Here is a 22,569-nt window from a genome sequence, read left to right as displayed (position 1 = left end):
GCCAGAACCTATGACTCACAGGAGACTGAGTGACCTACTTTTTTTTTTGTCTTCTAGGAGTGCCAGAAGATCTTTCTTATTTGCAAGACGATACACTGGGTAAATATAAGTCAATTAAAATGCACTTAATGCACCCATTTTTGGATTTAAGCACCTAAAGGCTGTGTCAGCATGGCGGCCACCTCAGAGAATTCCTTTCATTATTACAAGCAAAAAAGAAACGTAGTAAACAGGCGAGCTTTGATATCTCATTAGATGCAAACTGAGTTTAAGGCCACACTGGCTCTCATCAAGCCAATTTAAAAATATAACTCATTTAAGCAATCTCATAATCCTGCTATATCTCTGTACGTTTATATTGCTCATTCCCAGTTTATCCAGGTTGTCAGAGATTATGGTTTGAAAGCATTTAAACAGAATCAGTGAAAGCTGCCTAGTCGGCTTTTGCTGATTCTCAAGGCCTAGTCGGCTTTTCTTTCTCCAATGATGGAGTTCTGGCTGTACTGTTAAGGTGAAGTTTGAACAGTTGCTTTTATGTATGCCACTGATTAGTCAGGAGATAAAAAGTTTGGGTATACATGCAATCTTTCAAATGCCTGGTTTATAGTTTGCCCACCTCTGAAAAGAAAACAGGGATGGGATCAAAAGCCATAGGATCACTGAGATGGCTTGAGCTGGTTTTTGATTGGAAAAATATGCCGCTTTGCACCAGATGGAATTTCCACTTTAATCGCTAATTGCCGTTTTTTGGTCGTGTTGTCTCTCATTGATGCAGAAACAAGCTGTGCAGTTGAATGTGCTGTCTTGGCTGCTCTTTTTCCCTTCTACAAGGCTTGGCTTCTTTGATATGTCAGTTTTGTGTTAGTCTGCCGCCTTCGTCTTGACACGATTGGCCCCGCTTGCTCCGACCTCCTGGAAACCCCCCAGCATGCCCGCCCCAGGGTGTGTGTTCAGTCATTTATTCGGCTTCCTCTAAAAGACTGCCATGCCTTCACTTCCCTTCTAGTTTCCCTCCTCTTATTAAGATGCAGAAGGCAGAGCAGTGTTTGGTCTGAAAGGCTTAGTGCTGGGGAGTTACTGGTGTGTACAGTGGGGGGTCAGGGAGGGACTGTAGGCATGGGGACTTCAATGACTTAATGTGTGCTGTGTGGCCCCGGCCACACTTGTGCTAAGTTTTGCAGGCAGCTCACATTGCTCTGATTTATGCCTTTTTGTGTGAGTCCATTCACAGAAAGTCAAAATGATGCTCTGACAAAAGTGACTATAATTGGAGGGGAACAAATTATGAAGTCTTTGGTTAATGCAGATTGCTGCTTGAGTTTATGCCTGATAATCCCTATTTAGTCATCTGAAATGGCTGCCTTTTTGAAACCTCTTTTATTTTTATCATTTCTTTTCTCCAATGAATTTTGTCACGTGTTTTCTTCTTTTTTTGAGGTCCCAGTGGTGAACCACTTTGACCATCAGTCGAGCATTTTGATTCTCTTCTTTGCTTTATCAAACATTTTTGCTCTCAGTGAAATCCTCCAGGCGCCTTTTAGTGGCACACCTACATTGTTACCCATTTACTCCAGTATATAATCAGCCTGCTACAAAAGCGTGACCTTGAATTTGCTGGTTGTGTGGTTCGCTAGAATATTGCTAACAAACCAAAAAGCATGGCTTCGAATCTACACTAGTGGTACTCGTTAGGGGTGGGTGTAACCCACAATGTGAAAATATTACAATACATTGGCCTCTAACAACAGTATCATGACTCTTTGTGAAACTAAAGTACAAAATAAAAAAACCCTAACAAAAAAAAAGCATCAAGCAGGTATTCATTTACTGGTATTTGTATATGCCCATGGCCACTTGCTTGTATTGGGTTGGACCCCCATTTGCCTTCTTCATGGCATAGATTCAACAAGGTGCTGGAAACATTCCTCAGTGATATGGTGATATGGTCCATTTTGAAATATATGAATCTCCCTTTGAACTCGCTGTGGTGTTGGGGAGGCGGGAAAAACACTTTGAAATTATCTGAGCTTTATAGAAGGTACACTGTGGTCATAAAGGGAGGGAGGTGATCAGTAAGGAAGGCTGTGGTGGTTAAACCGTGCTTGCATGGTATTAAGGGCCAGAAGTCTGAACCAGTAGCAACCTGAACTATTGTTACAAAGCGGGATGGACCCAAGCTTTTATGTTTTTTACACTAAATGCTGTCTTCCATTGTCAAATATTGGTGAGCATGTGCAAGTTGTATGTTGGCTTTCCTGTTCTTAGCTAACAGAAGTGTGACCTGGTGTGGTTTGCTCCTGTAGCCCATCTGCTTCAAGTTTTGATGTGCTGTGCGTTCACAGATGCTCTTCTGCAGACCTCCCTTGTAACAAGTGGTAATTTGAGCCACTATTGCCTTCCTGTCAGTTCCTATCTCTGTTCTGATGTTTGGTGTGAAGTTCAGCAGATCATCATCGTCAAATTCATTGAGTTGGTGCCATGCGATTGGCTGATTAGATGTTTGCACCAACAAACTGTTGAACACATGTACCTAACAAAGTGGGGTGTGTGTGTGTGTGTGTGTGTGTGTGTGTGTGTGTGTGTGTTAATAAGTTATAATGGCAAAGTTTTAGCTCTGTAATTAGCTCACCTCTGTGTCTGCCATTTCCCCCCCCGTTAGTTCCTTCCCTTAAAGATGGCTAAATAGTAACTCTGGTAAGTCAAATTAGTGGGAGAATCAGAGCGGCTGCACGTTTTGGCTCAATATTTGGCACCAGCCTCCTGATAATTGCATTGCAGTATCAATATTTTGTCTCACCCCTCGCACTGGTGCCAGCTAGTTTTGTTTTTTCTTCTCTTACCATCATAAAATCTCATCATGACCTACAAAATCTAGATGACACAATGCTGACCAATTAATCATATTTTTGCTGTCACAGTGATATGAACATAGAAGATAAATGAAACCACTTTCTACAGAATAAGGAAGATTTCTTTATCCATAGTTTGGGGGGTTGATGTTCAGGGGTTTTCCTCCACACAAAAATTCCTCAAAGAGTATCAGAATAAGGAATATATTAATCTTAAAGTTTTCAAAATCGGGCGTCAATAACAAAATAACACGAGACTTCTAAGTAAGGCAGCCTGGTTGCCTTTAACTATATGTAGATCAATCGTGCTTATGTGCATTAAATGCATTGTCACCAGCCAGGTTGTCAGGTGACAGGATGAATTCACGAGTGTTTAGCAGGCTATCATTTCTGCAGAATGAAGGCCAACAGCAACCTTAGGTGACCAGTGTTTCCTCTCAAAGAAAAAATAAAATAAAACTACTGTAACTAGGGCTGCTCGATTATGGCAAAAATGATAATCACGATTATTTTCACTGAAATTGAGATCTCGATTATTTGACGATATTTATTTAACCCTTTAAGACCTACCATAGAACCAAGTCCGCCAGAGCTTATATTACTTTTTTATTTATTTATTTTTTACTACATGTTGTAGTGCCATTTGTGGGAGCATTTCAAGTTGCTATACAACTGTTATAGCCCATATTTTAATAATATGTATGCATTAAGTCCATAGTAACTACATTAATTGCAAAAAAGTGCAATGAACTACAAAAAAATTGAAAATCGTTCTTGTTTTTTGTTTTTTACATATATTTCTACTTGGAGAAATTTAAGAGGTTTATCCCTCAAAACTTTAAATACAAAAAAGTTGCAAAAAATAGTTTACAACAACAGGAAATTTATTTTGAGTGTCTTCATAGTTTTATTTTGGAGATACAGCAATTTTTATATACTGCAGGAAAAACAAAAAACAATCCTATGATGCAAATTTGCAAAGAAAACAGCAGGTGCATCAAAATAAACTATTTCCAGCAGTGCAATTCGAGTTCTAAGCATCCCAGAAACTATTCAGAAAAGTCAAACATGACTTATAAAAACACCAGTATAGGACTTTAAGGCCTACAAGTAAAAAACTACATTTTCCGCAAAAATGACGTCACTTCCGGTTTCTGCAGGAAATGGCGGACATGCGATAGTTCGCGCTTACGTCTGTTTCACTGTGGGAAGTGTTACGAACAGCTGATCGGATCTGCAAAACGTCTTTCCGGAATATTATGTTTTTGTTCCTGCAAGCGCTTTTTTTGCAGTTTTTGTAAAGCTTTATGTGGAAGGAAACCGTGACAGAGGACAAGCTGATGGCATAAGATGTAAGTACAACTCCTCCGGTTTCATATGCAAAAAAAAAATATTGCACTAGCTTACACGGCTCAGGTTCTACAGGGATTTAAAAATAGTTACACAAAACGGAGCGTGCTGCTCTGACCGGCTTTAAAGGGTTAACAATAACAATGTATTGAATAATGACTTTAAAAAATAATATAAAATAGTGTGCAACACCACTGAAGTTTTTTTTACCTCTCTTTTCAACCAACGGCAGTCACACTCCTCTCCAAATAACTTCTGCTTAGCTTTCCGAGCTTCCCGAGCTTCCCTCGGGTCCTCTTAATCAGCGGTCTCCAACCTTTTTTGCGCCACGGACCGGTTTATGCCCAACAATATTTTCACGGACCGGCCTTTAAGGTGTCGCGGATAAATGCAACAAAATAAAACTAGTACCGGTACCGAAAAAAGATTGATTCATAACACACGTGAAAAGACCCAGGAAAACCGAGTTAACAATCAAAACGATAACAAAATAACGCTGAAAACCGATTTAAAAACCCTGAAAACCATACATTTCACACCTGAGCCTCAACTCTCGCGGCCCGGTACCAAACGACACACGGACCGGTACCAGTCCAAGGCCCGGGGACCTAATTGTTGTGACGCGTGTTCGAAATGCAGAGAGGTGCGCTGGATTTGCCACACAGAGCAGCGCGAGAGTAAAGCATGAGGGAGGGGCTAATAATAATAATAATAATAATAATAATAATGGATTGGATTTATATAGCGCTTTTCAAGGCACCCAAAGCGCTTTACAATACCACTATTCATTCACTCTCACATTCACACACTGGTGGAGGCAGCTACAGTTGTAGCCACAGCTGCCCTGGGGCAGACTGACAGAAGCGAGGCTGCCATATCGCGCCTTCGGCCCCTCTGGCCAACACCAGTAGGCAAGTAGGGTAAAGTGTCTTGCCCAAGGACACAACGACCAGGACAGAGAGCCCAGGGATCGAACCGGCGACCTTCCGGTTACAGATGCGATTCCCAACCCCCTGAGCCACAGGCGACCGTAAATAATCGGCTCAGTCGTTTTTAATGATTGTTGAAAGCCCAGATCGTAATCGTGATTAAAATTCGATTAATTGAGCAGCCCTAACTGTAACTTGAAATAACAAATTTTTGGCTTTGGCTAATTTTATCACTTCGTCACTTTGGTCATTTAGTTTCTAAGTAAACAAAGGTTTATTTCAGGCTTTAGAGACGTATTCAGAGAGGATGTTTTAGAACTTAAATATCAGTTAGTTTCTATTGTACACTTTATTTTTATCTATCTCTGGCTACTGAGATAACATGAAGGTGGTAAATGAGCAGCATAGCGGATGTGGTAATACAGAGAATGTCACATGTGGCATAGAAGTCATCAAATGTCTAGAAGGGACCATTGAACATTTTTGGTGCAACTTTGCCTGCTCAATGTGCATGACAGCAGTTAACAGTTTGGCCTAATCAGCCACAAGCAATCCAGGTTTAATAATTTAGAGACTTGAAGGGACCTAACATGCATTTTCTTATTTTGGTTCTGCCACAGTTTGGACAACTTTTTTCCCCCTAGTCTTTTTTTTTTTTTTTTTTTTTTTTCCTCAAACCTCATGTATACAGTTCTGGCTTATTAAAAAGCCCAGTACAAGATAAATAAGGATTATTGTACTGTGAGTCATACAGAACTAGTCTAGCATAGCCCAAAGATTGAAAACATGAAGTTGAATGTTAGCATGAAAGGTCTGCTTAACTATGTATATTATACTGATTATCTTGTTATAAAGGTTGATACATATGTGTAGCTAATAAGGATTTTTAACGTTCTTTTCTTTTCTTCTTTTTTTTCTCTTTTTAAAATTGATTTATTTTTTAATTCAATTTTAGGTTGTTGAGATATTTTGTTGCTTATTTTTTGTTGTTGCCGTGGTTACATCGGGGCGCTTATGACGCCACCATTGTCGCCCTGTGACAGTACAAACATTGCAGTAAACGCTCTCAAAGTGAAACACTGATTTGTCTTGTGTGATCTGTCATTTATTTTCTGCTCGACAGATTGTGGTTACACAGTCAAATCACCCTGCTGTTTAAAAAGCGTCACTTCTGTTAATTCATATATTAAATATTGTAATAAGTGCACCCTTCTTTATTCTTTTGCACAACTGTGTGTCGTAAGACTCAGTTAAAACTAATAAAAATTAATTGAATATAGAGGGATTTGGTAATACTTTGTTATGTTAGGGCCACCAATCAGTGCTTTTAATCCATGTTTAGCCAACATTTCACACATTTAACTACTGGCAGTTTATATTGTTGTATTTTCAAAGGGCATCTATTTTTGCCCAAATAAGAAAATGGATATGAAAGTCTTGAAACACAAAATAATTTCCAAGTTCTCATTTTTAATTCTCCTTATTTTATTTATATGCTTAGTAAGCCATCATATACCTATGAGTCAGAGCAGACTGAGTAGGATTTTCCTTCACCCTGTCACTCGAAACTACAAAATTAGACAGTTTGTTAGCTTTAGTTAAATACGTTTCAAGTGAAACATGAAAGTGAGCTTGACGACCCAAAACCATTTTTTTTTTTCTTCTTCATAGATTTTGCATTTCCACCAAGGCTAAACATTTTTTTTCTTTTTTCTTTAGAACACTAACTTCTTGGGTTGGTGGGGAACCGTGCAGGTCAGATCTGGAGCTTGCATGGTATAAGACTGTCTGCCCTTCTTTCACACTGACTCACGTTGCATGGCACATGATTCACCACTTTCGCCAGTGAGTCATCCTGAACAAAAGCGCCTAATTTTAAGGGGACCAGAAACAAAAGACGGACCTTTCTTTGCTACATACTTGGCTTTTCTTTTTTTATTTGTTTTAAAGCAAAGTATGTAACATTTGCTCACTTTGCATACTTTATGTGATACTGCATAATTTGTAGCAATAGTCACTGTGGGGTAGTATCACAGTGTGTTTTCTGCCATTGCTCCATTGAAACGTTCTTTGCCAACATCAAAGAAGACAAATGGCTAATCAGAAATGTTCCAGTTTTGCAGTTTTAGAGTCTAAAACTTAGAAATGTATTAGCAAGAAAAATGTTGTAGCCCTCTTAAGGCCTAACAGTTCAACAAGGAGCACACGGACACAATCAGTATTCCAATAATTATTTTATTTTCCAGATATTGGAAAATATTCAAACCTGCACCAATTGCAGTATATAATTTTTTTTTTTTTTTTAACTTACCCATTTGTAAGGGTAATCTAATATTAGATTAGATTACATTATGCTCCTCTTCAGGTACTTTAACTACAAGTAACAGATTATTAGAAGTGGCTGTCTCTCCAGTGAGATTCTCATCCCATGGATGGACTTCATTTCCAGAGTGTTGGATTGCTGCTGGCGATGGTAGTCCCTGTTGTGCTCTGCAGCCTCAGTGAGCACAACCATTTCTGCTTAGAGTGGCCCTCCAGCTTGGAGAGCAGGACAAAGACTCCTGTCACCAGCTGCAGTCCAAAATGCTACAGGCCGTCCGACTGCGGGACGAGACGCTCACCGGAGAGGCAGTTATGTTATTCTAGCAGCCAAGATAGTGTGCCAAGCATGAGACTGGAAGGAGCAGGGATAGTTTTTTATTTTTTTTATTTTAATTTTTTTAAGGACAGAGGGTGTTGTTTTCTCTGAGGGGATTAAAATCAAAATACTACAATGACTTGCCAGATGTATAGCAGTTAGGCCCGCGCCCGCCCCAGTAAAGTCTGTGTGGGGAAACACTCCATCGTTCTTAGATGTGGGAATCGAGACTGGCTGCACAACAACGCAACTCTTCCTTCCAAGTTTTAGCAGCCTTGAGGTAGATTTATTTAATTTTTTTCCAATTCTGTCAATATATCCTGCATGCAGATGTATTTAAACTGAATACTGTGCAATGTAAATTCTTTCTGGGGGAGTATCTCTGAGTTTGTTTGCATATATGCGTGCGTATGGCCCCTTTAAGAAGCCTGCATTTGTTTGCTGACTGTGTCTGGGGCCCAAACTGGAGCTCTTTCTGTCAGATGAGTGAAGCACTGCAGAGGCAGCCACTGGGAGTTCTGTTTCATCTCTTCTCATACTGCTCTGGAGCAGACATGCAAATCCGCTGTAATGAGCGCAGCCTGTGTGGTGGTGGTAGAAGTGGGGGGTGAGGAAAAGGGGGATGAACTCAAGAATTTAAGCTGGAGAAAGGGAAGGTGGAGGGAAAAGGTGAACCGCAGACAGCTCTGCCAGCTAGGAGAACATGAGAATTTGGGGAGGGGGGGGTTCAAACAGAGTAATGTCTGGAGCGTTGGAAGTGACAGTCTTCCCGCTCAAATCAAACATTCATTAGCCTGCTGTGGCTGCACTCTTCCCTTTGGTGTTGAAACACAGAGGTAAAGATGCAAATGGTGCCATGTTAATTAGCCTTATCTTTTACACCAGCAAGACATGGTGTGAAATAAAAAAACAAAACCCTGCTTCATCATCACCACCATTAGCAAATGTAATGAGGCTTTTGTATAGACTCTGCTTAAAGTTTAGCATCCTACAGTGCTTGTTGTAGATGCGATCTTCTGGTTTCCAAATTTCCGGGGATTTACAATTTACTAAAAAAAGAGATAAACATTTTAACGAAACACAACAGCCATTTCGAGTGAGGAGTATCTTGTGATTAGAAGAATAGCTTCAAGATAAAATCACATGATTGGACAAAGCACTTTACCCTCTGTAGATTCTTTAAACATCCACAAACTGGATGCTTCATCTAATGATTTATTAAGTAAAATACAATGCTGTTGACTGATGTGCATTAGGAATATTTCAGCTGCCGTCCTCACTGCAGTCTGTAAAGTGCATCATAAACCTCATTAGTCTGTCCAATAGCTCCTTGAATGTAATTTTATTCAATCATAAAGAAGTAAATCTCTGGTCAGTGTTGGGGTGCTTTGGCTTGTCTCCACCCAGTAATGTAAAGCACTCAAGACTTTTGATGAGCTCTGCAGATCAATCAGAGGTTAACAGGCACTTCACATAAGCTGAGGCCTACTGTATGCCATAGAGTCCTTAAATCTATACGACTCCTTCTGGCTTTTGTATCCAAATAGACCTAGGAAATACAAATTCCAGGATCTTAAAGTTAGAAACTAACCTAGGAAATAAAAGACTCCATGTTTGAAGAAACATGAAGATTAGGCAAATTAGACGGATAGTAGATTAAGGCTTTGTCTGAGACGACAGTGTGGCGGTGGTGTTCCTTGTAATGCATGACTGTATGACATGTTGGAAAGATGATGTGCATACTCTGGAAGAGAGAGCCATGAAAAACAAGGCTTTTTTTGCCTTCCGTTTTTTTGTTTTGTTTTTTTGGAAAGTATAATTTGATTATTATATTGTGTTGAGACAAGTTGCCAGTATGCATAGTTTCCTACAGAATTGGATTATATTTGTGTCACACTCTTGCACAAACGTGGACAGAAAACGCATTTGTGCTCTTTGTGACCGAAAACGCAATAATCAGCTCCCCTACCAATAATTTCTTCCTCCTGTCAGTGAACTTGAACTCCACTGTCTTGGACTGCAGCTCCTCCTTCTGCTCTGCAGTCGTCATGAGGTTAGATTAGCTGAACCAGGTCTCCACCTGCTTCAGGTTAAGCTCAGAGTAGGGCTGGGCGATATGGCCTAAAATCCATATCACGGTATAATTTGAAGCATGTGCGGTAACGATATGTATTGCGATATATTCTTTTCTTCTGTATGTATTTTACACACTTGAAAGCACACTTAAAATCCTTTCATTTTCTCAAAAATCGACAGTGCGCCTTATGTATGAATTCTGGTTGTGCTTACTGACCTCGAACTGATGTTATGTAGTACATGGTGCATAGAAATCTGTCAAATGTTTTAGTGCGACTTTGGTAAGCTATGAAGGCGCACCGCTTGATGGATTGCCGGAGCATTACGGCTGCCGGAGTCAGGAGCCATGCGGAGTAATCTGGGTCCAAAACTCCGTCTCCTTCAGGTCCCAAAGTCAAACACTGCGGCATCATGGAGAGTTAAAAACTGTCTAAATTCTTTCATCTTTAATAAAATGATCAGCGTTGCTGCTTTACCAGGTGTAACAATTAAGTTTAACATCCAGGCATCCATGAAAACAGAGTTATTAAATTTAACGGAGTTAGAAGTTAGCAGGAAGTTTGCTCGCTAGTTTTCACCTGAACACCATATACCATGTTCTGACTGAGATATTTCTGAAAAAATTAAAACGTACAGCTCTGTTATCACTTCCAACATAAATGAAGACAGAAAACTAAACAGCAGTGACTTTTGTAGGGTTACTGAAGTTGGACTACCTGGTATATAATGATGTCCTACGTGATCGCGAGCAAAACAGCTATGTTAGCATAACAATAGCACAGTGAAGCTGAAGGATGAACGCTAACTTTTTTCCCCTCGATAAAAGTTAAAGTGCAGGTTTCTGGTGGTCAGGGACAAATGCAATTGCATGGCAGGATGCTATAAACGGACCAAACTTCAGTTAGGAGAACAACTGAGATAATCCATCCACAATACGAGGTTAGTCATTAATATACTGCAGCAACATGGGAATAGGGCAGCTGCGAGAGAATTCAGCATTAATGAATCAATGTTACAGAAGTGGAGGAAGCACAGTTTTTGGCTTTCCCCATATTCCAAAAGGGCTTTGTCCCTTTGTTATTACTGTCACTCGGCATAATTTGCAGATGTTGTTTGCAGCCGCTGCAATGCTTTCAACCAAAACAGGCGCAGCTTGATGATACCATCAACATGTGCTATCGCGGTAGAGCGGTATAGTCAAAATCTCTACCGTTGGCCAAATTTATACAGTGGGGCAAAAAAGTATTTAGTCAGCCACCGATTGTGCAAGTTCCCCCACTTAAAATGATGACAGAGGTCAGTAATTTGCACCAGAGGTACACTTCAACTGTGAGAGACAGAATGTGAAAAAAAAATCCATGAATTCACATGGTAGGATTTGTAAAGAATTTATTCGTAAATCAGGGTGGAAAATAAGTATTTGGTCACCTCAAACAAGGAAAATCTCTGGCTCTCACAGACCTGTAACGTCTTCTGTAAGAAGCTTTTCTGTCCCCCACTCGTTACCTGTATGAATGGCACCTGTTTGAACTCATCATCTGTATAAAAGACACCTGTCCACAGCCTCAAACAGTCAGACTCCAAACTCCGCCATGGCCAAGACCAAAGAGCTTTCGAAGGACACCAGGAAAAGTCTTGTAGACCTGCACCAGACTGGGAAGAGTGAATCTACAATAGGCAAGCAGCTTGGTGTGAAAAAATCAACTGTGGGAGCAATCATCAGAAAATGGAAGACATACAAGACCACTGATAATCTCCCTCGATCTGGGGCTCCACGCAAGATCTCATCCCGTGGGGTCAAGATGATCATGAGAACGGTGAGCAAAGATCCCAGAACCACACGGGGGGACCTGGTGAATGACCTGCAGAGAGCTGGGACCAAAGTAACAAAGGTCACCATCAGTAACACACTACAACGGCAGGGAATCAAATCCCGCAGTGCCAGACGTGTTCCGCTGCTGAAGCCAGTGCATGTCCAGGCCCGTCTGAAGTTTGCCAGAGAGCACATGGATGATACAGCAGAGGATTGGGAGAATGTCATGTGGTCAGATGAAACCAAAGTAGAACTTTTTGGTATAAACTCAACTCGTCGTGTTTGGAGGAAGAAGAATACTGAGTTGCATCCCAAGAACACCATACCTACTGTGAAGCATGGGGGTGGAAACATCATGCTATGGGGCTGTTTTACTGCCAAGGGGACAGGACGACTGATCCGTGTTAAGGACAGAATGAATGGGGCCATGTATCGTGAGATTTTGAGCCAAAACCTCCTTCCATCAGTGAGAACTTTGAAGATGAAACGAGGCTGGGTCTTCCAACATGACAATGATCCAAAACACACCGCCCGGGCAACAAAGGAGTGGCTCCGTAAGAAGCATTTGAAAGTCCTGGAGTGGCCTAGCCAGTCTCCAGACCTCAACCCCATAGAAAATCTGTGGCGGGAGTTGAAAGTCCGTGTTGCTCGGCGACAGCCCCAAAACATCACTGCTCTCGAGAAGATCTGCATGGAGGAATGGGCCAAAATACCAGCTACTGTGTGTGCAAACCTGGTAAAGACCTATAGTAAACGTTTGACCTCTGTTATTGCCAACAAAGGTTATGTTACAAAGTATTGAGTTGTATTTTTGTTATTGACCAAATACTTATTTTCCACCCTAATTTACGAATAAATTCTTTACAAATCCTACCATGTGGATTCATGGATTTTTTTTTCACATTCTGTCTCTCACAGTTGAAGTGTACCTCTGGTGCAAATTACTGACCTCTGTCATCATTTTAAGTGGGGGAACTTGCACAATCGGTGGCTGACTAAATACTTTCTTGCCCCACTGTATTGTTTCTACTGTATACGGTTATACCGCCCACCCCTAGCTCACAGTGGGTAGCAGGAGCGAAACAAGCATCTATCACAAGATGCAGTCCAAGATGGTGGAGTTTTGTGGGCCAAGCAGCAGCCTGCCTGTAGGGGAACAGTGGACCAGGAAAGATTGAAGTTAGCGGGTTAACAGCGAGTGGCCTTTCAAAACAAGAACAAGGGAATTGATCACAATGCAGTCAGTATCTCTTGACGGACCACCCAAGTATAGTCAGTGTGTGGAAACAATGAGTAAGTGTAAGTTTCAGTTGTATTTCTCTCACTTATTCTCTTTGGCTAATCTTTTTTAAAACTGTGGTCAAAAGTCAGTCCCATGCAGATAATTGTTGTTTAAAAATTACGAACACATTGACTATCTGGTAATCGTACAGATTCAGCCAGAAAAATCTGATTCTTTTTGTTTTACTACTACCAAGCATTTTCTGATCTGTCAGTGCTGCTTCTGAACTCCAGGTGTTAAGTTGTTTGCCCGCTGGAAAGCAGCACTTTGGGAAAACAGATTCTGTGGGAACATCACTGTTTACTGCAGTTAATTTGCACCTCGGTTCTTCAAGAAATGCTGCAGCTCGAAGGTCTTGCATCTGTGGGATTAAGTGTTTTTTATTGTATGTTAAAAATGACACACAGAATCAATAGACAGACTGGGCACAGTTCGCTGATCAGTACTGCTGATAAACTCTTGCTTTTGAGGTATTTGATGTATTATATTGGTGTGGAAAGAAGTCTCTTCCCCCCCCCCCCCCCCCCCCCCCCCCACTACACTTTCCTCTAAAATGAAGAGTTTCTCATTGGAAACACCACAATCAATTTCACAATAGTAGAAGAGCAACTCCTTCTGCTCGTGGCTCTCCTGTCTGACAACACTCTCAAATTGCCGTCTGACAGCTTCTTCGCACTGGAGGGAGTTCCTGTGTTGCAGGGGGTTGGGCTGTCTGCGGGAGTGTTGGGTGGGGACACAATTGGAGTTCCTAAGGGTGTTTGAGGCAGCTGTGGCCTGTGTTTGTGTCGCTGGATGATTTACCAGGAGCACCGTTGCTGCTCCTGTAGTTTAACTGGTTAAGTGAAAAAAATGTAGCAACATGGGTATTTGGGCTCAGGCTGATGTGTGACGCAGAGTTGCAACTTGTGTAATGATATTCAGGGGCTTCAATAGTGTCTTGTATATTGCAACCAGGCGCACTGGATCTCAAAAATCTGATGATATGGGGCATTCATCTGCCTGTGAGAAATGTCCTTGTGTTCATGCTGCAGTGTTGAGTCAGCTGCTGAACAACATCCGGTCTGAGTAGTTACTTTATGATGGCTATGTTAATCAGTGGATGAATAGAACTATTTAAGTTTCGTGCCATCTTATGGACTGTTACTCAGAGGATCATAACATACCTTTGAAGAGTAAATGTCAGTAGAGTTTACAGTGGACCACTTTCCTTAATGCAAACACAACTTCTACTCATACTAAGTGCTCATACAGCTTCCTGGCTGAATCCTGCAAGAGTGGAATAAGTGTTAAAATTTGTCATTTAGATTTATCCTCTGTTAAACTGTTCAACTCGGTTATGTCGTGGTCTTATTTTTCCTTTTCCAATTGCTCCTAGAGCACTTTTCCCGCAACCGCAATCTCTTAACTATATTAAATTATGGCGATTAGTTTTGATTGCCTTTCATCTATATATAGAAGAAATGTTTAAGTAAATTTAAACAAACCACATAATAGAGGTCTATTTTAAGGCTGTCAATTGTCATAATGTACACACGTCAACCTTGGATGAGTCACATCTTTATTTTGGTTTCCGTGTTGTATCAGACTGCCAAGATGTGCTGTTAGCTTAGTTATGCCCAAACAATGCAAGTAGCAAATCCAGTATTTGCGTAAAAGCTTTTATTCAAAAGCACCAGAGGCTGAGTGCCAATATATCTGAGTTACCATCAAATCTTCTCTTGTCAGGTTAGAAGTGGAAGCCAAGAAGTTTTGACTTTAGGCCTAACTCACGTGTCTGCTGTTTATTATGGTAAATCCACTCCTTTTGTGATGACCTATTGTGCCTCTCGTAAGGCAGTAACCTCACATCCATTTCTTTGCCACTAGGTGTTTTGATTGCAGAGCTTAAACCAACAACGATTGCTGTTACCTTCCCCACGTTATCCACACCCATATAAATAGCAACATGGTCTCCAGGAAACCAAATTAATTGAAATTGTCTGGAACGTAGCAGCGTGAAGAGAACAGGTATAGACATCGACAGCTGTCTGTTCCACATGAAAACAAATTCCTGGTCCACTCATTCCTGGCCTGGCTGCAGACAGTCTCGGTTTCATGTTTTTACTCGGCCGCTCTCTCCTTAATCAGCAGTAGAACTGAGCTGCGTCCAAATTATCATGGAAGTCATCTGGAGAATGCCCAAGGAATTTATTGGCTTGTATAAACACAAACAATTCCTGGTGACGCAAGACAGCGTTGTTTAATTCGACAGCTGATTACAGTGCTTTCATACTGTATTCTGCTACAGTTGCTAAATGTCTCTCTTGTAGACATATATGATAATTATGATCATGGTTTAACTGGACTGCATGTGGGGTGGGGTGCGCGCGCGCGTGTGTGTGTGTGTGTGGGGGGGGGGGGGGGCGCTAATGTGTGTGTGACCTGTGTATTATGTATTTGACAGAGAGAGTCTGCAGAACAGAAACCTCCAGTATCTCGGTCTTGGTGGCTTAAATGCCTTGGTAATGCTGAAGAATGGAGAGTGAAGAAAATGTGTAACTATTGACCCATGACTTCCCAGCCTGCTAATATGTTGTGTGCCGTGTTGTTGTGCAACTTCCAATGCAGTGTGCATTATCACTCAGGGGAAAGGGCACAGATTTATGGCAGGTGGCTGACTCTCAGCAATATGCCCTGCAAACCTTGAACGTAGTTTGCTTTCATTTCCCGTAAAGCTGCACTTGCATAAGCCTTGTATTTGTAACATGTACATTCACTCATGTAAGTGTTTACATGCTAAAAAGCCATGTCTCGGTATGAGCACGAAAGTATATATGCTATATGTTATCAGCGGACCGTATTATTATCTGCAGGTATAGTACGACTCCGGGAGCATTTTAAAGAGCCTGTACGGAGGCGCAGTAAACCACTGAAATGGGACATGAGGAGTCAAAGAGCAGCGCTTCAACAGCTTAATGATGTAGAGGCATCCAGCTCTGTCAGGCAGTAAACTCTTTAATATGCTGTTAATTATTTCTGAGAGATTGAATATTGATTAAAAAGCAAAATGGTTTTAATTATAACCCCAGTTCTAGTGCCATTATAAATGAAGACGATTTTTGGCTTTACGTGAGAGGAACATCTAACAGATCAACCAAAACCGCAAGCTATTTCAACTTTAATTTTTTTTTCTTTGTACTTGGAGTTTGAAAGAAAATTCTGTCTCAGTCTAACTAATGTTACAGCTCCTTCAGTCTGCTCCCGCTTTAGAGCTGCCAATGCTCATCCACTGTGTTTTGAATTTGAAATTCAAAACACGATTCGATTGCGGCTCTTTGTTGTGTACTCAGAACACGCATTGCCCACACAGGTAATTCCTTTAAATCATGCTTGGGTTATTCTGGAATCCTTTCTTTTTAACATTTCTTCATTGTGTCTCCTCCACATTTTTCACATTTATCTATGATATATGTTCGAGCTGTCACTGTGTACTTGACAGACAACTGAATATGTGCTGGTCATTTAGCCCTAATAATCTTTTGTGATTCTCATCATATTGGAATTACTTGACCATGCCTGTTGCTCAGTGTTAATTTCTATTATTGATTAATGTGGCAGTTTGTCATTATAAATTAAACCAGGAGTTTTAGCCCAATTTAAGATAATCTAAAAGACTGACTTGTAAAACTGTCTGTACAATTCACTGTCATGTAAGGCAAAGAGAAGTGGTGTTTCCTCACCATTAATTCAATTTAACATTTATTTGCATAGCACATTTAAAAACAGAGTTGACCACAGTGCTTCACAATCAGTTAAGAATTAAGAAGCTGGAATCAATAATTTTAAAAAAAATTGCTAGAAAAGAGAATGATGAATTGATTATTAAATCGATAAAAGTCATCAACCTATGTTTTTATACCGCACATAGGTCTACATCTTTTGTTCCGTCTCCCTCCTCTCACCCACGAGCTAGTCACGGGAGATGGCTGGTGGGTACCGGTCCGTGGCGCAAAAAAGGTTGGAGACCGCTGATTAAGAGGACCCGAGGGAAGCTCGGAAAGCTAAGTAGAAGTTATTTGGAGAGGAGTGTGACTACCGTTGGTTGAAAAGAGAGATAAAAAAAACTTCAGTGGTGTTGCACACTATTTTATATTATTTTTTAAAGTCATTATTCAATACATTGTTATTGTTAACCCTTTAAAGCCGGTCAGGGCAGCACGCTCCGTTTTGTGTAACTATTTTTAAATCCCTGTAGAACCTGAGCCGTGTAAGCTAGCGCAATAATTTTTTTTGCATATAAAACCGGAGGAGTTGTACTTACATCTTATGCCATCAGCTTGTCCTCGGTCACAGTTTCCTTCCACATATAGCTTTGCAAAAACTGCATAAAAAGCGCTTGCAGGAACAAAAACATAATATTCCAGAAACACGCTTTGCCGATCCGATCAGCTGTTCGTAACACTTCGCACACTGAAACAGACGTCACCGCTAACTATCGCATGTCCGCCATTTCCTGCCGAAACCGGAAGTGATGTCATTTTCGCGGAAAATGTAGTTTTTTTTACTTGTAGGCCTTAAAAGCCTATACTGGTCATGTTTGACTTTTCTGAATAGTTTCTGGGATGCTTAGAACTTGAATTGCACTGCTGGAAATAGTTTATTTTGATGCACCTGCTGTTTTCTTTGCAAATTTGCATCATAGGATTGTTTTTTGTTTTTCCTGCAGTATATAAAAATTGCTGTATCTCCAAAATAAAACTATGAAGACACTCAAAATAAATTTCCTGTTGTTGTAAACTATTTTTTGCAACTTTTTTGTATTTAAAGTTTTGAGGGATAAACCTCTTAAATTTCTCCAAGTAGAAATATATATATGTAAAAAACAAAAACAATTTTCAATTTTTTTGTAGTTTATTGCACTTTTTTTGCAATTAATGTAGTTACTATGGACTTAATGCATACATATTATTAAAATATGGGCTATAACAGTTGTATAGCAACTTGAAATGCTCCCACAAATGGCATTACAACATGTAAAAAAAAAAAATATATATATATATATAAGCTCTGGCGGACTTGGTTCTATAGTAGGTCTTAAAGGGTTAAATAAATATCGGCAAATAATCGAGATCTGAATTTCAGTGAAGATAATCGTGATTATCATTTTTGCCATAATCGAGCAGCCCTAGCATTTATTAAATAATAATGCTCCATAAATAAAAGAAAACTGTTGTTTTTGTGCATAACAAAGAGCTCACAATTGTGCAGTCAAAATGTAAACTAAAATACACTGAGCATAATAACAAAGACGGATTTCACAGCAGCTCTGTTCCCAAAAGTTCTACTGCGTGACTGACAGCCTGGAGTTTGAAATCCGCTTCGTAACCATGTGTCTTAACAGGTGCCATTTATGGTCCTTATACACACACAAGACGGTAATATTACGTTGAAGCACAGTACGTATTACTACGCGAGGCTCCTCGGTACTTTTGAGAAAATGAAAGGATTTCAGGCCGTGCATGGCGTTAGCGTGGTTAGCTCGTTAGCACGTTGACGCCTTCCAGCCCCACACACGGGGCGGGGCGATGCGCAGTAACTCGTTAACGGAGATTTGCCGTGTCCATCTTGTCGCTGCCTACAAGTGAAGCGATGGGGAAGGAGGGGGAGTTGTGTTCAGTGAAGGAGAGAGGCGAGGTCGAGTAACGTTGCGTAAAGACAAAAGTGGACGAAAGAGAGGCTCCACAACTATAATTATAACGTAACATAGACTATATCGATATAAAGGATATTGTCACATCTTATATCTCATATAAAAAATATATCGATATTTTTTAAAAAACTCGATATATCGCCCAGCCCTAGGCAATATAAATAAAACTGAACTGACTCGTCCTTGATATTACTGCATTTCTTTTACTGTTTTAACTCCTAAAGAGAATAACTTTACTCAGGTGGTGCAGATTTTTTTTTTTCTTTTTTTTTTTTTTTTTGGACATCATATCGTGTTCTGATCCCATGCCGACAGAGCTCGCTGCTCACCTCAAACACTGGTTCATCAGCATAGACCTGGATGTAGCCAATACTGAGGATGATAGGCCCTCAAGATTGCCACCAAACACTCGGGCTGCCAGCACCTTAAGTGGTCTATTTGTGATTCAGTAGCAGAGTCTTGCTGGCTGCCAGGCTGGCATAGAGTCAACCTCCCGGGGGGGACTGTGTTAATATGGGCCCCCAGGCCGTGGGACTGGGGTAATTGGGCCCGCATGGTCAGTGTCAAGGCACCCCTGCCACCTCCAAAATAAAGGCCACCTCCCAGGCAAGCTGTTAGGGATGGAGAGACAAACCCCTCCTGATCACTGCTCTGATTCACTGGATGGCCTTATTCAATTACTGGAACATTTTATGTTTTTTGTATTGACCTGCAGTTACAGAAATTAACTGGGAGCCTTGTGCTTGTGTGTCTTCCCTTTATCTGCCTAAAGCGCTCCATCCTTTTATCTGTCTTTTTGTCTACATGTCTATCTGTGCATGACCACAACCATGTGTCAGCTATCTGATATCAGCTCGTAACTGATAAATTGGAATGGGTGCATATGTTGTCTGATATGACAACTTTTCCGGTCTCTCTCCCTTTCAACAGAACATATCGCATCACGCATACAAAAATAACCTTGGGGAAATTTGGAAATGGTGTCATCAAACAGTTTGTCCAGCAGAGCAGCTCCAACTCCAGTCTTCTGTGAAATGTATAGCTTATAAATGATGTTCCCTTCATTTTCCCTTCTGGGTAGCTCCTAATACATCATAGATATATGTACATTTAAACATATAAACAACCTTGGTCAATATTGGAATGTTTTAGCTCTGTAAATGGCAAATATATGTTGGGTTCTAATATAAATCAATCCAGTCCCGCAAACCAATATTAACATGGAACATGGTTGACTGCTGAGAAGCTGAGGACATGTCCCTAATCGCTAAAGTCTTCCACTTGTACATCCATTCACATTTTTCTCTTGCTTTGGCTGTGTCTTGATTCGGGGATTATGATCCCTATTGCTTGCTTTGTGGCCTATCCAGACAGCCTGAAGCAGCTCTCTTGATCCCCCAGACAACTCCCAGATCTTTGACTACTGTGATCCTCTGTCCCTCTGCCCGACTTGCATGTCTTTCTCTCTGTCTGTTTGCAGCAGCTGGGCGCCCTTTTTCTTTATCACATATTTAGAATTCCTCCCTTTATTTGGCACCAGCTAATAAGACAAAGGTATCTCTCTTGCCTTTTTAAGGTTTGGCGGGTTTAAAGGATGTTGAGGTTTAGCTTTGCTCTGTTGACAACTCTCTCTCCCTCTCTCCTCAGCGTTAAACTGCCCCACAGCCACAGTTGCGCTCCCCATTGATTGGCAGAATAATTATGGACTTGATTTGTTCAACCACAGGCGAAGTGGGATTGAGGGAGTAGGGGAGCTGAAAGAGCATGTATACCATTTTTCTTTTTTAAGAGCGCAGCAGAGAGGTCTGCTTGCCTGCATCTTAAAAACCAACTCGAACAAAATGTAACCTACTAATATAACTGACACGTAGATTACACTGTAAAACACGCACGCTTGTGCACAGCGTTCAGAGACCTCCGTTGGCGACGGGCTCTGCTGTAGGCTGCAATAAGCTGAACAATGTGCTCAGCCGTGTGAGCAGTGAAGCGATAATTGACACATCCTAAAAATGCAAGTAAGGACTGGGTTATTAATGCTTTCTTCCTGGGGGTGGTTTCAGCGGAACCATTAAGCCTTTAATTGAGAAGGAAGACTGACGTTAAAAGCTGTTGCCTTGGCATTGCTGGTACCTACTTTTTAGTTTTTTAATGAAGATGAGGCTTAGGGTGGTTCGCTACATGATTAGAGCTCACGTGCAATCACAATACTCAGACGCACAGCTATTTTAGTTTGAAAGATCCTTAAAATAACCCCATAAGTCCTTTTGACTCTAGGGGTGGAAAAAGTGAGGAGTCTCTCCTTTGACTGAAGGGCAGGTGAGCAGAGTTCCCACCCCTCCCTGTTTATCCCCCCCCCCTGCAATCGCTAGGAAAACACGAGCTTCTCCCACGCTGTATATAAAGCCGTTGATATGGAAGGTATGACCCGGGTTTCGGTCGAGAGTACACATGCCAAAGTCTTGTTACCAGGTTACATCACTGTTGTTGTTGTGAGTGCAAGTGCCAAATCTTCAGGCATAACAGAGGGAGCACACTTAGCGATTCCCCTCCCTTTTGCCAAGTTACCATCACACTACGGGAAGATTCTTGTCATAATGAGCTCTCTCTCTCTCGCTCTTTCACTTTCCCTTGTTGTGTCTCTCTCCATCTCGTGCTCTCCCTGTCTCTCTCTCCAAACACGCCAAAGTCAGGTCAGCATTTAACAATCATTGGTGTAAATATTTATTGTGGTTTGTTTGAATCCTAGTGACATTGTTTTTAATGCTGCATTCATCACCTCTGCAGTTCTAAGGTAGCACATGCAGCAGCACAGTCATCAAGGGCCTTAATGGTTGTGTCTGTAGCTGAGCAGACACATGCTGCTGGAGTGTTAGCCGTGACGGATGCATGACTGCAGTAAAAGGGGATTAATCGCGGAAATTGCAGATAAGTGCAGGAGAGCGCTGGTCTGGTGCCTATCAACAGTCTTCTGTCTGCAAGTGGGAGTCAGAATGTGAGCAGAATAGCCTACTCTTTTCTCAGAGAGGAAATGATGAGTGATGCACAGGTATTTGAGGGGAAGTAGTTCTCGGTAGGCAACTCTGTGTTCTAGGTACGAAATAAAATGGGTTGACTGTGGTATAGCCTTATTATACAATAAAAATAATTTTTTCCTATTACAGCAAGCATTTGTCATTCTATAGAAACTTGAGAGGAAATGGCAAACTGAAAACTCATAATGGCAACGCACAGCCTGCAAAAGAAGTTAAATATTTTAATGGATTAATGCAGCTGATGACCTATTTTGTATAACTAATGTGTGTGTATATATATTTACATATTTCTAATGCTAGCCAATGACTGAATAAATTGAGATTGGTGAAAAAAAAAAAAAAAAAAAAGTTTAGGTTGCACAGTAAACTAGTCCTGCCTTGCTTTACAACTTAATCAAAGAGCCTTAACCACCTAAGACCCGAACTCTTACACGGCATGCATTTTTGATTTCTCTTTGATATTTGGGCATATTGCGGCCCGATGAATGTAAAAACAAAGAATTACCAGATTTTTTTTTTTTTGTTCGTTTTTTTTACCTGATTTTTGTTTCTAAGAAAAAATGAGAGCCACGTATGAGGATATTCGTTCAAGATTTCGATAGAACAGTAACAGTATAATGTCCTCCTAAGTGGACATCAGGCCTTTGTAGAGCAAAATTGAGTATTTTGGTCTAAATAACCGAAAATGTGATGTCCACCCACATATATGGACGCCAGGTCCTAGGAGGCTATAAAAAGAGATGTCTTCACATAGACTCTTGCTGGTAACTCACTTAGGAAGTGAGGTCAACTATCAGTAATCTTTAAAAAACATATTGAAAGTAATTTAAGTCATTCTAACTTTTGTTGACTTGTGTTGAACAAAATTCTCAATTCTAAATGTTTAAAAAATGAACGCATTTAAGATATTT

The 22,569-nt window shown here is 40.8% G+C and overlaps 1 protein-coding gene across 3 annotated transcripts in view; it reads left to right on the top strand.

Moving 5' to 3' along the window:
* Positions 1-22,569, top strand: part of foxj3 (forkhead box J3) — a 99,105-nt gene that overhangs the window by 8,632 nt on the left and 67,904 nt on the right. Inside the window, exon 2 of one of the 3 annotated variants that reach the window (XM_026167617.2) lies at positions 58-99. The exons of the other annotated variants lie outside the window; for them this stretch is intronic. The gene's annotated coding sequence lies outside the window, so the exon portion shown is untranslated. The remainder of the gene's footprint in view (positions 1-57; positions 100-22,569) is intronic. 3 annotated transcript variants of the gene reach the window in all.

The sequence above is a fragment of the Astatotilapia calliptera genome, chromosome 5 (assembly GCF_964374335.1).
Source record: "Astatotilapia calliptera chromosome 5, fAstCal68.1, whole genome shotgun sequence".
Lineage (NCBI taxonomy): Eukaryota > Metazoa > Chordata > Actinopteri > Cichliformes > Cichlidae > Astatotilapia > Astatotilapia calliptera.
Note: the sequence above shows the minus strand (reverse complement) of the source record. Positions and strands in the feature narration are given on the sequence as shown.